The sequence below is a fragment of the Eurosta solidaginis genome, chromosome 5 (assembly GCF_040869045.1).
Source record: "Eurosta solidaginis isolate ZX-2024a chromosome 5, ASM4086904v1, whole genome shotgun sequence".
Lineage (NCBI taxonomy): Eukaryota > Metazoa > Arthropoda > Insecta > Diptera > Tephritidae > Eurosta > Eurosta solidaginis.
Genome location: NC_090323.1, coordinates 271,625,141 through 271,641,436, shown reverse-complemented (window position 1 = coordinate 271,641,436; position 16,296 = coordinate 271,625,141). Strand labels below are relative to the sequence as shown.

The 16,296-nt window shown below is 34.3% G+C and overlaps 1 protein-coding gene across 2 annotated transcripts in view; it reads right to left on the bottom strand.

Annotated features, from left to right (window-relative positions):
- CrzR (corazonin receptor) overlaps nt 1-16,296 on the bottom strand; it is a 65,732-nt gene that overhangs the window by 10,739 nt on the left and 38,697 nt on the right. Inside the window, exon 1 of one of the 2 annotated variants that reach the window (XM_067790648.1) lies at nt 101-264. The exons of the other annotated variant lie outside the window; for it this stretch is intronic. The gene's annotated coding sequence lies outside the window, so the exon portion shown is untranslated. Of the gene's footprint in view, nt 1-100; nt 265-16,296 lie in introns of those variants that run through there. 2 annotated transcript variants of the gene reach the window in all.

Here is a 16,296-nt window from a genome sequence, read left to right as displayed (position 1 = left end):
CATCGTTATAAGTTAGAGAATTCCACTACAGGTGTTATTATCCCAACAGCTGATTGCTTCTTCTTGATTATTTTCCATACAACGCCTTGTACTACAACACCTGGAATGCATTCGCCTTGGGCTGCTGTGTAAATGTTGCTGTTGATGCCGGCGTATTTTATGCACAGCGTAGTTTTGTTAAAATTTTTGAAAATTCATGTGTTGTAAATGTTTCTAAAAAAATTCATTGTGTGTTTTATCGAAGTGGTAGACCGCTGAGCCTGCAAGACAAAGGATCATAGATTTCATGAAAAACCTTCAAAATTTTTCCTTAAGAATGACATATTTGTCCAAAATAAATGCATTTCATACGAATATTTTGTACGGATACCTCTCCAATATTGGGCTTATCATTAGAACATTGATAGCATATCAATATTTGCTGATCGGACAGCGTTATCAGTTTTATTTTATTATATCGAGTAAAATGAAAGGTCAAAAGCCGAGGGCATAACTGAAGCCTTTATCGTCATTTACCCTCAAGCTTCAGGATTAGGTGATTAAAGCGTTAATAACTTCTTAACGGTATATTTAGCTATTTGTATAAAAAGTAATTTTAAGGGAATACGTCAAAAAAAATGAGGTAATGCTTAATTTTTATAACCCTATGTAGGTCTGATGATCACTTCAGAATGAAACATCAACCAAAAATAAAATGACAAGTAAATAAAAAAGGCTATCAACTTTGATCAAAATTAGCAATAAATTGTAAAACTTCCAAAATGTCGCACTCTGTGATCGGCATTAATTTAATTTTTTTTTTTTTGTTAACTTGTTTCCTGCTGTAAACAAAATAACAACGTATTTGATTTATTGCGACAATTTGTTAGTATTTTATAACGCAGTTGGAATATAAAATAAATACTTTTGCACACAATTTAAAAATAACATTTTTTTACTCTCAATAAGCAAATAACTATAGAGAGAGACGCATATGTAAATTAGGAGCTGGGAGGATCCTTAAATACGATCAATTTTGTAGTCAAAGTAGTGGATCAGTAAAACCACTGAAAGTTTATACTTAAGTACCTTATTAAACTCAATTTATAAAAGTTCCCACTTTCGCAAATTTATAAATTGTGAGTTTCAAAAGTGTTCCGTTTACCAAATATTTTTTTGTGCAAATTATGATTTGAAAACACGAAGTATGATCCGAAGAATCGCTGCATCACTGAGATGAAAGGCTTTTAATTTGAAATTGCATAGCTAACTCTTTTTTGTGTTCTAGAGAGCTGAAAAAAGAATTGAGTATATATGGAACAAGCCGAATCATTAAGTACAGATTAGTAGGTGGCATACTTTTTCGTTTTGTTCGACGTTTAACATCTTTGGCACCCAACGCGTCGAGAACTTTTCCATATGCAATTCATTTGTAAGGATTCTTTGAATGCTGCCACAAGATATTCATTTTACGAAAACACGTTATTTTCCGTGTGGGACGTTGATTATCTTCTTCTGGCAAGGCTCCTCACAGCTTAATTTACTAATGCTTCCACGAATTCACTATCTATATCAGGGGTATTTTTTTCAATTTTGATTTTCACTTCTCTGCAGTTCGTATTGAAATGAAAATAACTTTTGGGAATCGTGGCCTATTTGAGTTTTTATTGTTTTCCTAAGCAATTGGGGGACAATTTATTTAATTTTTGTGTGAACTAGAAATAACCGATTCTCATTACTTTTAATTCAACCATCGCTGACCTAACCAATTCACCAAATAAAGAAGGTAAAATTACAACAAATATGAATATTTTACAAGTGCCTACATCCCTACATACATACATGGCACCTACTTATGTATGAGTAATTTCTAACTTTCATTCAGCAATCCAGACTAGCTGACAAAGCTCCTGACATTGCAGAAAAAGTTCATACTAAATTATATAAACAAACGATTTCGAGTGAGTAAACAATTTATCTCTCAGTGCACACCCCGTTCCCACCCCTATTAAAGAGACATCGTCAAATCAGCGAGAAAGTATAAAAGTGATTTTTATTATTATTTCAAAATAGACGAGTTGACGCACAAGTCTGAACTATAAAACAATTTGCCTGTCAAATAAAAACGATTATTTAAATTTTGTTTGGCTCTATAATGCGGAATATTAAAATGGAATCATTCCAAATGGTTTGAACTAAAATTATACAATTTCAGTTGGCCATGTTGAATTGTATTCGCACATAAATAAAAAAGTAATTGTTGTGCAAGAAAATAGAGCAACTTCATGTTTGTTGTTGTTATTTTATTCAGTTCATTTAAATAGCTCAATGAGCTTGCCAAAGTAACTGTCGTTTGAGCCGTTATGTTTAATGGCCTGCGGGCAGTGTTTATTTTGTTATGAGCGAAACTAAATTTAACTTAACACCTTGATCGCCAATGTATCACCGGTGATCACAGAGAAAAACTACTCCACGGAGCATGATTTATCCTTACAGCGGAGCTTTGCATGAACTATGAGACGTGTTTCGGGTGCCATTAAATATTATTCCACTGTAAAGTTTCAAAAACGTCTTAGATTCCAAATCCATTGATTTCATATTCCGTTTCATTTTAATTATTGAAAATGTAATTTATGTACATAAATTGGTATCAAGGCAGTATATAACATTTTCTCTACATGAACACAACACCACCTACATATTTCCTAATAGAGAAATTTGGAAAGACCTGTGTACCTTTTTTAAGAACTGTAATCCGACTAGAATTATTTCAACGTGGACAACTGTAGGTATTCATCATTATTTTGGACTACAACATATATAAATGTATAATTATTAAGTCGGTTAATAATTTTTTAATTTTTGTCTGCCAAACAAGCTCAAAACTCAAATCAGATATTTCAACTTTACTTTATTGTAATCAAAAACGAATCGAAACGTAGTACTTATTTGATTTGAGAAACAATACTGAGCACATTGAATCCCAAAACATTGCTTTTAAGGTTTCTATAACGAGCCGTGACTCCGATCTCAGTATAACCAACATCAAATTTTATTGGAGTAGATAATGTTTCTACATAAGGGATGACATGATCGTCGTTTCTTTACTTTGGCTATGCGCTTGGAACTATGTCCTTATACCTTAAAAGCCGACCACTGTAAAGTTTTATTTTTGTGGGGTACAAAGAAATGTTGTGAAGGCTCGATAAGATGCCGATGTTATCAACAGAATAAGGAAAAAAGAAAGCTAAAATAGTTTTCTCCATATGAACTTTATGTAAAATCGAAAACGATTGGGTTTTATTTCAACACGCCTCTCAGGAAAAAGGAAAACGAATCGATAGGAAGAAAACTAAAAAATCGCATACGGTCTAATGAAGCATATATATATATACAGCTGTTGAGTTTGAAATCCTTTGGTATTGCGGTACATTGATATTGTTGCCTTTTGCAGAACGAATGAATGTCATGAAGTGTCAATTTTATTTTTCTTCACAAATTTCTAAGTAAAACATACAATTAAGTGGAAATTTAAAGAGTATCCGTGATTGAGCATAAAAGGCGTTAAAATGTGGAAAGGACGCACATTGTTGAGCATATTAGAGTGCCTCACTAAAATACTTGCGCTTTTTTAAACTCTAAGGACAATATTAATATTTACGTGGATGCGCTGAAAAAGTGAGTTGACGTAAGTACAAGTAATTTTAGAAATTTTTTTCTTTCGCTAGTGTCCCGGTTCATTTGCTTTTTGTTTTGTGGCGGATGGGATGTGAGAAGCCTTGAAACTTCATCACTTAAAGGTCGACTTATCGCTAAAACCTAATATTTCCAAGTGGTGGGACAACGAAATCACGTCCTATGAAAATGAACGATTTCACTAAATAATTTGAGACAAGTTAGAAGAATATTTCCAACCAATTTGTTTTAATGAGTATCAAAGATAAACATTTTATTTTCACGACACTAATATATTTGACAACAAAAAACCCCCGCGCGTTAGGGGGTTAGAATATACCCGCGGTAGGTATGCCTGTCGTAAGAGGCGACTAAAATACCAAATAGATTCAAGGGGTTGTGTAGCGAAACCCTTTCGGGTTGACAGCGCAATATATATCTTCTTCAAACCCAATTGTCAACCTCACCTATCCGTGTCGAATCCTGTTACATTAACAACCTAGGCTCTGGCGACCCCAATCTCCTCATGGATTTAGCGGGTGTTATGGCGTGTATGGTATAGAAGGTCGCAGGTCATAACAAATCGTTCCCGATATGGTCGGGCTTGGTACCGGAACGTACCGGATCTGCATCCGGCAAAGGACCATCAACATTGATAACAGTCCCCAAGACCTTCGGGGAGTGTCGTTATCGCTACAACAACAATAACAACAACAACAACAAAAAATATAAGCTCAGCTTAGCTTGTGATCGGTCGGACAAGTTTCATTTAATCAATTTCCAGTGGCTGCTTATTCATATTTATTTTCTCTCTATTTTTTTAAAAAAGTATGAACAAAAAATTGTTCTAGTGCAATGGTCTAAAATGCGTTTCAAGGTTGTGGAATATGCCACTGACAAAAAACAACTATGGTTCAATTTTAAGTTACTAAACGTTTCGAATGCTTTTTTTTAATTAAATTAAATTTCAGCCTAACAGAGTGTTACTTTCTAGTAGTTTGAAGGTGGCTCTGAGTTTTCAGAATTTTTTTTAAGGCGAAATGCACTTTGCTTAAAGCTTATATCGAGACAGTTTTGCCAAGAAAGTTCCAAAAACTCGGGCGAACAACTTAAAAGTTACATTTTACACTAAAGTTTAATGGGCTACAAAATTGCACTATCGGGTTTTTTATTTGAATGTTTTAAAATTTGTTTGAAAAGTTTTTGAATTTTTATGAAATAGGCAACAAATTTAGAGCTAGGTGTAAACTAATCCGATATCTATAAGAAAAATATTATTAGATAATTGCGAGGTAATCCGCAAGCTTTTAATTCGCAAACTTTTGACACAAAATTGGTTTTTTATTGAAAAATTGAGATAAAGTCACACACTTTTCTAAACACAGCTATGGGTGAATTACTTGTTTCGAGACCTTCATCATACCGTTTTCCGGGAACTGGGATTCGATCCCAGTACCAACATGACGTTGTTTAATGCAAGTGCTTTTAACCACTAGAATACCATGCCTGTGCTGTGAAAAATGTGAAAATTGCAACGATGTTAAGTAAATGTTCCACAGGAGCGGTGTAAGATTTACGAATGAATCGTAAGTAGGGCTAGTATTTTAGCTTCACTTTTATACCCAGCTGTACTTGTACACACGGTAGTATAACTTTAATTGAATAACGGTTGCTTGTACAGGTATAAAGGAATCAAGATAGATATAGACTTCGATAAAAAATTGATAAAACCATGTCCGTCCGTCCGTTTGTCCGTCTGTCCGTCCGTTAACACGATAACTTGAGCAAATATTGAGATTTCTTCATCAAATTCGGTATACAGGCTTATCTGGACCCAAAAAAGATTCGATTGAAAATGAGCGAAATCGGACGATAACCACGCCCACTCTTTCGATATCGAAAATTTAAAAAAATGGATAAAATGAAATTTCGTAGGTTGATTAGTTTTATGGCGCAAAACATAAATTACAAAAAAAAAAGTTCGGAGTATGGGCGTGGCACCACCCACATTTAGAAGAAGAAAATTTGGAAGTTTAACAACATTTAACTGATATTCTACCTCAGTAGTGGTGTGGTTGAGCGGTGCCCCCCATAAATTCAGAAAACAAAAATTCAGAAACACATTTTTTCAGAAAGACAAAATTCAGATGTCCAAACTCAGAGTCAAATCTTAGAAGTCAAATTTTAGAAGTCAAATTTCAGAAGGCAAAATTCAGAAAGTAATCAGACGACAGAAAAATAATTAAATTTTAATAAGTTATTGCATATTCTTTTTTATTTTATTTATGAAATTAATGACGTTCTGCCACCTTTCGATAGAATTATTTGTGCGGACTTCACCCAATTTAGTGATATTATACATATTCCATAATTCGATTGGATATATAACGCCTTCTTTCGACGTTGCTGTGTTCCAGGCTGAAAAAAATTTCAGAAGTCAAAATTCAGAAAGTAATCAGACAGCAAAAAAACATAAAATTTTGTGCAGAATTTAATGTTTTTATGATGTCTGAATTTTGATTTCTGAATTTTTGTTTCTGAATATTGATTTCTGAATTTTTGTTTCTGAATTTTGGCTTCCTGAAAAAAGGGTTCTGACTAATGTTTTCTGAAAAAATGTGTTTACGAATTTTTGTTTTCTGAATTTATGGGGGGAACCGGTTGAGCTAAGAACAAAACTTAAATCAATTTTGAAAATGAGCGTGGCCCGGCCTTTTTGTTGCTCTTTCCAAAACACTTTTAATGCAATAAGCCGAACAAAAATCTCCCAATCCGAACGAAACTTGGCATAAACATTTTTTTCATAGCCACAACTGTTTGCCTGAAAGCCATTCCTACTTCAGTGTTTCAAGTGCACAGCTGTGTATAAATGTTTCACCCGAACTTAGACTTTCTAACTTGTTTATCATTCAAATTGATCATTTGAAAAAAATACATATATTAATTTTTTAGTATTTTTAATCATACAATAATAAAATGTCGAAAATTTTTGTAAGAGGTCTTAAAATAAACAATATATTTGAATTCTGATCTTCGCTTGAGTGGTGACACACTCTAATGTACAGACAATGGTTTGTAAATAAAAGGTCATTTAATTTGAATAATGACAACGCAAAAAATGTTCACAATTTCAAAGGACAAAACTGAATAAATAAAAACGCATAAATTTACTCAATTTTAGAAATTTTGTCTGTCATTCTTTAACAAGCCAACCTAATATAAACGCACGCAAGTCATTTTCTGTCAAAAATGTCTCATGCACATACAACTTGTATGAGAGCAACCCAAATTGAATTTGCTGCGTGAAAACCTAACTCGAGTTCCAATTTTTGTTCTGCGTGACATTTAGATTTGACGTTTGCACACATGCTTTACAATGTCGCAACGCATGCTTATTTGGGTTAGAGCAAAAAACGCCGGTTGTTTGCGTGCACTAAAAAGACGCAGTGCGTTTTTATTAGGTTGGCTTGTAAGAGCTTAGTTAGATTTATATAAGGCTGGATAAACTAAGCAACAGCTTGCCAAATCTTTTCAAATGCGCACAAATGTCTTTAACATACATACAAACATAAAAAGAACAATTTTAATAAAACAATTTCTTTTGCAGTGAAAATGACATCAAATATCAGCTTTGCCATTTTCATGTATGCTTTCAATTAAAGAAAGTAATATTCTTTCGCATACAAAAGTCAAGGCCAAGACGAGGATTACCGACAAAGCAACCAACGCAAATACCAATTCAAATTAACTTTTACGCACAGTCAGATCATAAATAATATTTCATTAATATGTTTATGCTTCTGTTATTTATTCAAAATATTAATTGAGTGCCTTTTGCATTAGTCGAAAGATATACATACATACATACGTTTTGATATAGATATTTAGACACTTGAACTTAAGACCAATTAAAAGCTACTTAATTATATGATCACAAGACTGTATATATATATTTCTGTAAATTGACGTATATAATTCAAGATTTCTCGTCTCGATATATTATTCATACAATTAAGCATGGAGAACCTAATGCTGAACTGAATACTTGAGTAGGTGCCTTCTTCGCATAGTAAGTCCTGAGTACTCATGCAGGGTGACAGTCTGGTTGGTGTTAGCTCGGTTTGATAATGCTTTATTCAATTTAAAACTATTTTTCATTTCAAATGAAATAATTTTTTTATTAGTGATTTTGGGCCAATAATTTTTATAAATTTTTTAAAAGGAACTTTTTGGCCGATACATAAAAGACAACAACTTTGGTAGGAGAATAAAAAAAAACAAAGTTTTTGTCTTTTATTTAGTGGCTGAAAAGCTCCTTTTTAAAAAATGATTTATTGTCTTTGAGTTAAAGAATGTACTGTTGTAGTTTGATATACATACATATGTAGTGACTTCTGAGTGGGTTGTCACTCTATATCGGCTGCCGATTCAAAAAGCTGTTGTACAACAAACTATTGTACTTTTCAAATTTTAAAATCTTGTTTCGAAGCCACCCCATTTCAGATTTTTATTCAAAACCGAGCCTCAGAATTTGTTTCAAAAATGCGCTGTCTGAGCATAAACGCAATACGTTCTAATTTGAGTTTGGACGATTATGAACAAATTCTGATATAGCGCGTTCTGCAACCGGATTCTTAGAAAGACCATTTTTGAAGTAAATCTGAATTGTGAACTGGCAGCCAAGAAAGGGTGATATTCCGCTCACCAGTCCATATATGAATGTGTTATTATGAGTAATACAAGTTCTTATAAAATAAAATGTAAGATTATATGTGCTAAGTTCATTTGTTGTTGTTTCATTCATATTGAACTATTACTTTCTGATAAAGTTGAAATAACTATAATTGTGTTCACATACTCTGTAGGTAAAAATACTGACCTTGATTTTGAGTGGGAGTTTAAACTGCGGTTAAAGTGACTAGAGTTTAACAATGCCATTTTTTTTACCGAATTCTATTGGAACGACTTAAGTTTTTTGAGTAAATCGGCCTTAACTTAACCGCACCTCAAACTCGCTTTGAAAACTGGGCATTCGACGAGAAGGACTGACTTCAATAGGGAAAATCAGTATAACACTTTTCGGAGTGATATCAAAACTGATTTTCGATTTAACGATGTTGCTCGTTGTATTCAGTAATGGCAGATGTGAAAAGCAAGCCTCAGTGGCGTGGTGGTAGCGAGATCCGCCTTCCACGCCGAAGGTCCTGGTTAGTGGTCCCGGTCGAAGTAGCATCCAAATTTGTTATACTCAGTTGAGCAGAGCTCACAGAGTATATTAACTTTGATTGGATAACGGTTGGTTGTACAGGTATAAAGGAATCGAGAAAGATATAGACTTCCATATATCAAAATCATCAGTATCGAAAAAAAAATTTGATTGAGCCATGTCCGTCCGTCCGTCCGTTAACACGATAACTTGAGTAAATTTTGAGGTATCTTGATGAAATTTGGTATGTAGGTTCGTGGGCACTCATCTCAGATCGCTATTAAAAATGAACGATATCGGACTATAACCACACCCACTTTTTCGATATTGAAAATTTCGAAAAATCGAAAAAGTGCGATAATTCATTACCAAAGACGGATAAAGCGATGATAGTTGGTAGGTGAGTTAACCTTATGACGCAGAATAGAAAATTAGTCAAATTTTGGACAATGAGCGTGGCACCGCCCACTTTTAAAAGAAGGTAATTTAGTAGTTTTGCCAGCTGTAATTTGGCAGTCGTTGACGATATCATGATGAAATTTGGCAAGAACCTATTACTATATGTACGCTTAATAAAAATTAGCAAAATCGGGGCCGACCACGCCCACTTAAAAAAAAAATTTTTAAGTCAAATTAAAAAAAAAGTTAATATCTTTACAGTATATAAGTAAATTATGTCGACATTCAACTCCAGTAATGATATGGTGCAGCAAAATACAAAAATAAAAGAAAATTTCAAAACGGGCGTGGTTCCGCACTTTTTCATTTAATTTGTCTAGGATACTTTTCTAAAAATTTACCAATCGTTGTAAAATTTGGCTGGAGCTTAGATTCTAGGACGATAACTGTTTTCTGTGAAAAAGGGCGAAATCGGTTGCAGCCACGCCAATTTGTTATACACAGTCGACCTATGACCTTCCGCTCGGCCGTTAACACGATAACTTGAACAAAAATCAATATATCTTTACTAAACTCAGTCCACGTAATTATCTGAACTCACTTTGTATTGATACAAAAAATGGCCGAAATCCGACTATGACCACGCCCACTTTTTCGATATCGAAAATTACGAAAAATGAAAAAAATGCCATAATTCTATACCAAATACGAAAAAAAGGATGAAACATGATGATTGGATTGGTTTATTGACGTAAAATATAACTTTAGAAATAAACTTTGTAAAATGGGTGTAGCATATTAAGTAGAAGCAAAATGAAAAAGTTCTGCAGGGCGGAATCAAAAGCCCTTGGAATCTTGGCAGGAATACTGTTAGTGGTATTGCATATATAAATAAATTAGCAGTACCCGACAGATGATGGTCTGGGTCACCCTGGTCCACATTTTGGTCGATATCTCGAAAATGCCTTCACATATACAACTACCACCACTCCCTTTTAAAACCCTCATTAATACCTTTAATTTGATACCCATATCGTACAAACACATTATAGAGTCACCCCAGTTCCACCTTTATGGCGATATCTCGAAAAGGCGTCCACCTATAGAACTAAGGCCCACTCCCTTTTAAAATACTCATTATCACCTTTCGTTTGATACCCATATTGTACAAGCCCATTCTAGAGTCAACCCTGGTCGACCTTTATAACGATATCCCGAAAAGGCGTCCACCTATAGAACTAAGGCCCACTCCCTTTTAAAATACTCATTAACAGCTTTCATTTGATACCCATATCGTACAAACAAATTCTAGTGTCAGCCCTGTTCCACCTTTATCGCGATATCTCTAAATGGCGTCCACCTATAGAACTATGGCCCACTCCCTCTTAAAATACTCTTTAATACCTTCCATTTGATACACATGTCATACAAACACATTCCAAGGTTACCCTAGGTTCATTTTCCTACCTGCTGATTTTCCCTTATTTTGTCTCCATAGCTCTCAACTGATTATGTAATGTTCGGTTACACCCGAACTTAGCCTTCCTTTTCGAACATTACATACTCAGCTAAGAGGGAAGAGGGAAATAAGGGAAAATCACAATTTAGGAAAATAAACCTAGGTTAAACCTGGGATGTGTTTGTGTGACATGGGTATCAAATGGAAGGTATTAAATAGTATTTTAAAAGGGAGTGGGCCATAGTTCTATAGGCGGACGCCATTTCGGGATATCGCCATAAAGGTGGACCAAGGGTGACTCTATAATGTGTTTGTACGATATGGGTATCAAATTAAAGGTATTAATGAGTATTTTAAAATGTAGTGAGCCTTTTCAAGTTATCGCAATATGGGTGGACCACCTACTAAGTTTCATCGCTATATCCGTTTTTGGTAATGAATTATCGCACTTTTCGGTTTTTCGAAATTTTCGATATCGAAAAAGTGGCCGTGGTTGTAGTCCGATTTCGTTCATTTTAAATAGCGATCTGATATGAGCGCCCAGGAACCTACATACCAAATTTCATCAAGATACCTCAAAATTTACCCAAGTTATCGTGTTTACGGACGGACGGACGGACATGGCTAAATGAATTTCTTTTTTCGCCCAGATCATTTTGATATATAGAAGTATATATCTATCTCGATTAGTTTATGCCGTTACGGATTACCGTTATACGAACAAAGTTAATATACTCTGTGAGCTCTGCTCAGCTGAGTATAAAAATATATATTATGTACAATATGGAATTTATGGAATTTTTTTGTCGCAGACGAAAAAGCCTAATTATCGCTAAAGGTTACAATGAACTTATGAAGTGTTATATTTCTTTACAGTCAATTTATTTTTTACTTTTTAGTTAATTTTATTAACCAATAATAAAAACTTAATTTTAAAGAAGTTTTTTTCTTTAATTTTATTAACTTAAGTAGTCCTGTGGTGGCAGTTTTCCTCTGAGTGTACAATGAAAGTATTAACTTACGCGTATACTTATGCTAACAAAACAACTGGTGGCTTTTGTTTCAATTTCTCCGTTTTTCCCTAACAACCATTCCTACATGTACCAGGTGGTAGTTCGGCATTACTTAAGTATGGTATGAAAGTACATGGGTATGAGCTAAAACGTTCAATAATTAGATATCAGATAACTCTGCAAATGTAATAGTATTGCTTATATATAAACATGTGTATGTGCATATGTAAACATATAAAAATAGTACTTAAATAAAATAGTAAACTACTGATAATCTTTTATTTATTGGAACGATTCTTGGTGTGTGAAGGCGTGAAATATTTAGTACAATGGCATAAATATTTATTATAATAGATATTTCAAACAGGCGAACACATATGGAAAAAATGAACAAATACTTGGCGCGGTTTACCTCCAAGGAAATATAGGCCCAACTTCTCTTCCAACTTGCGTCGTGCTCGCTCTAATTTTCCCTATAAATGTAAGTCCCTCATGTTTTGTGCCGACCTCGGACGGCATCTGCAAGGCAGATGAACTTTCACTGAGAAGCTTTTCATGGCAGAAATATACTCGGAGTGTTTGACAAATAATTGCCGAGGGGCGACCCCGTTTAGAAAAATTTTTTTATAATTGAATAGGCACGAATAGTATATAAATTATTTATATAATCTCTATTAACCTGCCCTTGAAGATTGTTAGGTAAGAATAGCAGACGGTTTGACAAAATTTTGCTTGTAAATCTTGAAAGTCATGCAGTAGTTGCTAAGAAAAGTCCTTTCGAATCGTTGTATACACTGATTTGCACAATTTCGGACACGTTTCTGTGAAGGCAAATAAAGTTGATTTGTTAGTTTTGTTAACATAATTTAAGGCACGTAAACTTGATTGCTACTTCGCTGACTGAGATGTCTACAAAATCATACAATTTCCACCCAATCTATTTATAGTTAATTGAAAGTACTCCAGCAAAAATTCGAATAAGCGTTTGTAAGCAATAAGGAATACTATTTTCACTCCTGATAGATATACCCTAGAATAAAGTAAATAAAGCACATCATACGCCTTATAATAACGCCATATTATAGGCTTATTTACGATACAAAATAAGCCCTATCCCTAAAGTAAATAACAATAAAAATAAAACTTTACCTAAACTTAAACGAGTTGAATGATAAATAAATACTAACCATAGTCGTTAACTTTTCGTAAAACTTTTAAGGAAACTGGATCTTCCTTTTATTTGAAAGGTTTTAAGCGCAAATAAAACTAGTTTCATTAAGTAAATATCCTTTTTATGGTTTCACAAATTCAATTAAATTCTATACTTTTCGCTATCTGAGTAAATCTTTTTCCGGCTTTTGGTATAATGCGCAACTTGAACGTAGGAGCAGAAAATGAATTTTCGATGATAGATTACCAAATTATACTTAAATAACGACTTGAAAAATGTGATTATAAAGACGAGTAAGGGAATTTAAAATCAGACGGTGAAAATAAATGTAAGACGCGATAAACTCCGAAGAGATCTAAGGCCGAGCTTCTCTTCCAATTTGCTTGTGCCTCTCTTGACTTTCCCTACAAATTGGCCGGACGGGACCTACATGTTTTATGCCGACTCCGAACGGTATCTGCAAGGCAGATGAGTTTTCACTGAGAGCTTTTCATGGCAGAAATACACCCGAAGCGCTTGCCAAACACAGCCGAGGGGCAACCACGCTTAGAAAAATTTTCTTCTAATTTAAAAACTTTATTTCTAAAATTTTGATGTTGCTTTGCTCGTGGTGTGAACCCAGGGCATACGGTGTTGCAGGCGGAGCACGATACCATCACACCACGGTGGCCGCCAATGTATTCTTATATTATAACGCCTTATGTAAGCCTGATTTTTATTGCCTTTTATAAGCCTTATTATAAAGGTCAAACTACAACAAATTGTATCATAAATTAAGACCTTATGGAAGCCTTATTTTATTTAGTCCACAGGTCTTATAATAAGATTATAATATTTTACCTTATGTAAGCCTTTTTAATGGGCTATAAGCCTTATTTACAACGTTATCTTTCAGATAAACCTTATTACAGGAAAATAAGGAGTATTATAGGCAATACGACATATAGCTAATAAGTTAAGGTCTAGCTTACGGCACATAAGTGTTCGGAAAGTTTATTTAAAAAAATACGATGGCTGAGTCCGTTTAAATTTTATGCTTAAAAAAAGCAATCTGTAAGTAGCTTTTAGTAAAAGAGAATGTAGTATACTGATAATTTTACGAACTTACTTACTTACTTAATTGGCGCTTAACCGTTTAAACGATTATGGCCCTCCGACACGGCGCGCCAGAAGTTTCTTCGCTGGGTTAAGCGCCAATTGGTCACACCAAGTGAGTTTAAATCGTTTTCCAGCTGGTGCTTCCAGCGGTGTTGGGCCGTTATCTTTTTCTGCTTCTATTGACGGGTTTCGATGAAAATACTTTCTTAGCCGGATCATCATCTCTCATCCGCATAACATGGCCTAGCCGACGTAGCTGCATTTTAATTTAATAATTTAAATTTTCCGAAAACTAGTCGTAGTAAGCAGCAATAATTGAAAAAAATGTCTATTAAGGTGAATATATAACACAAAAACAAGTAAGGAAGGCTAAGTTCGGGTTTAACCAAACATTACATACTCAGCTGAGAGCTTTGAAGACAAAATAAGGAAAATCACCATTTAGGAAAATGAACCTAGGGTAACCCTGGAATGTGTTTGTATGACATGGGTATCAAATGGAAGATATTAAATAGTATTTTAAAAGGGAGTGGGTCATAGTTCTATAGGTGGACGCCATTTCAGGATATCGCCATAAAGGTGGACCAGGGGTGACTCTAGAATGTGTTTGTACGATATGGGTATCAAATTAAAAATATTAATGAGGGTTTTAAAAGGGAGTGGTCCTTAGTTTTATATGTGAAGGCGTTTTCGAGATATCGATCAAAATCTGGACCAGGGTGACCCAGAACATAATCTGTTGGGTACCGCTAATTTATTTATATATGTAATACCACGAACAGTATTCCTGCTAAGATTCTAAGGGCTTTTGATTTCACCCTGCAGAACTTTTTCATTTTCTTCTTCTTAATATGGTAGGTGTCACACCTATTTTACAAATTTTTTTCTAAAGTTATATTTTGCGCCAATAAACCAATCCATGTTTTATCCCTTTTTTCATATTTGATATAGAATTATGGCATTTTTTAATTTTTCGTAATTTTCGATATCGAAAAAGTGGGCGTGGTCATAGTCGGATTTCGCCCATTTTTTATACCAATACAAAGTGAGTTCAGATAATTACGTGAACTGAGTTTAGTAAAGATATATCGATTTTTGCTCAAGTTATCATGTTTTTATTTTTTTTTATCATGTTAACGGCCAAGCGGAAGGACAGGCGGTCGACTGTGTATAAAAACTGGGCGATTTCACCCATTTTCACAGAAAACAGTTATCGTCATAGAATCTATGCCCCTACCAAGGACTGGTAAATTTTTGTTCGACTTATGGCATTAAAAGTATTCTAGACGAATTAAATGAAAAAAGGCGGATCCACGCCCATTTTAAAAATTTATTTTATTTTTGTTGCACCATATCATTACTGGAGTTGAATGTTGACATAATTTACTTATATACAGTAAAGATGTCAAATTTTTTGTTAAAATTTGACTTAAAAAAATTTTTTTTTAAAGTGGGCGTGTTCGTCATCCGATTTTGCTAATTTTTGTTATTGATATTAGAGAAAAATTGTAAGTTTACAAACGGCGATGGTTACTAGAACATCTTTCTGAATTTCACTTCTTCCTCAGCTAGCTTTTCGGGAGCTGAGCGTTGAACTCGAATCTCCAACATTCATATCAGTGCAAAGGCAGATACCTTTAGCTGCTAAGCCATATGAATGTCCCGTTGTTCGCTGTACAGTTGGTCTCTAAGAGTTGCCTTTTTTGTTTCTATTGCTTTTAATCACCGTGTAGGCACATACACTCTGTATGTAGTTTATTCCTAATAGTGTGGATATGATTTTTTTTTTGCTAATTTTTATTTAGCACACAAATAGTAATAGGAGTAACGCTTCTGCCAAATTTCATCATGATATCTTCAACGACTGCCAAATTACAGCTTGCAAAACTTTTAAATTACCTTATTTTAAAAGTGGGCGGTGCCACGCCCATTGTCCAAAATTTTACTAATTTTCTATTCTGCGTCATAACCTCAACCCACCTACCAAATTTCATCGCTTTATTCGTCTTTGGTAATGAATTATCGCACTTTTTCTGTTTTTAGAAAATTTCGATATCGAAAAAGTGGGCGTGGTTGCAGTCCGATTTCGTTCATTTTAAATAGCGATCTGAGATGAGCACCCAGGAACCCGCATACCAAATTTCATCAAGATACCTCAAAATTTACTCAAGTTATCGTGTTTACGGACGGACGGACGGACATGGCTAAATGAATTTCTTTTTTCGCCCAGATCATTTTGATATATAGAAGTATATATATATCTCGATTAGTTTATGCCGTTACGGATTGCCGTTAT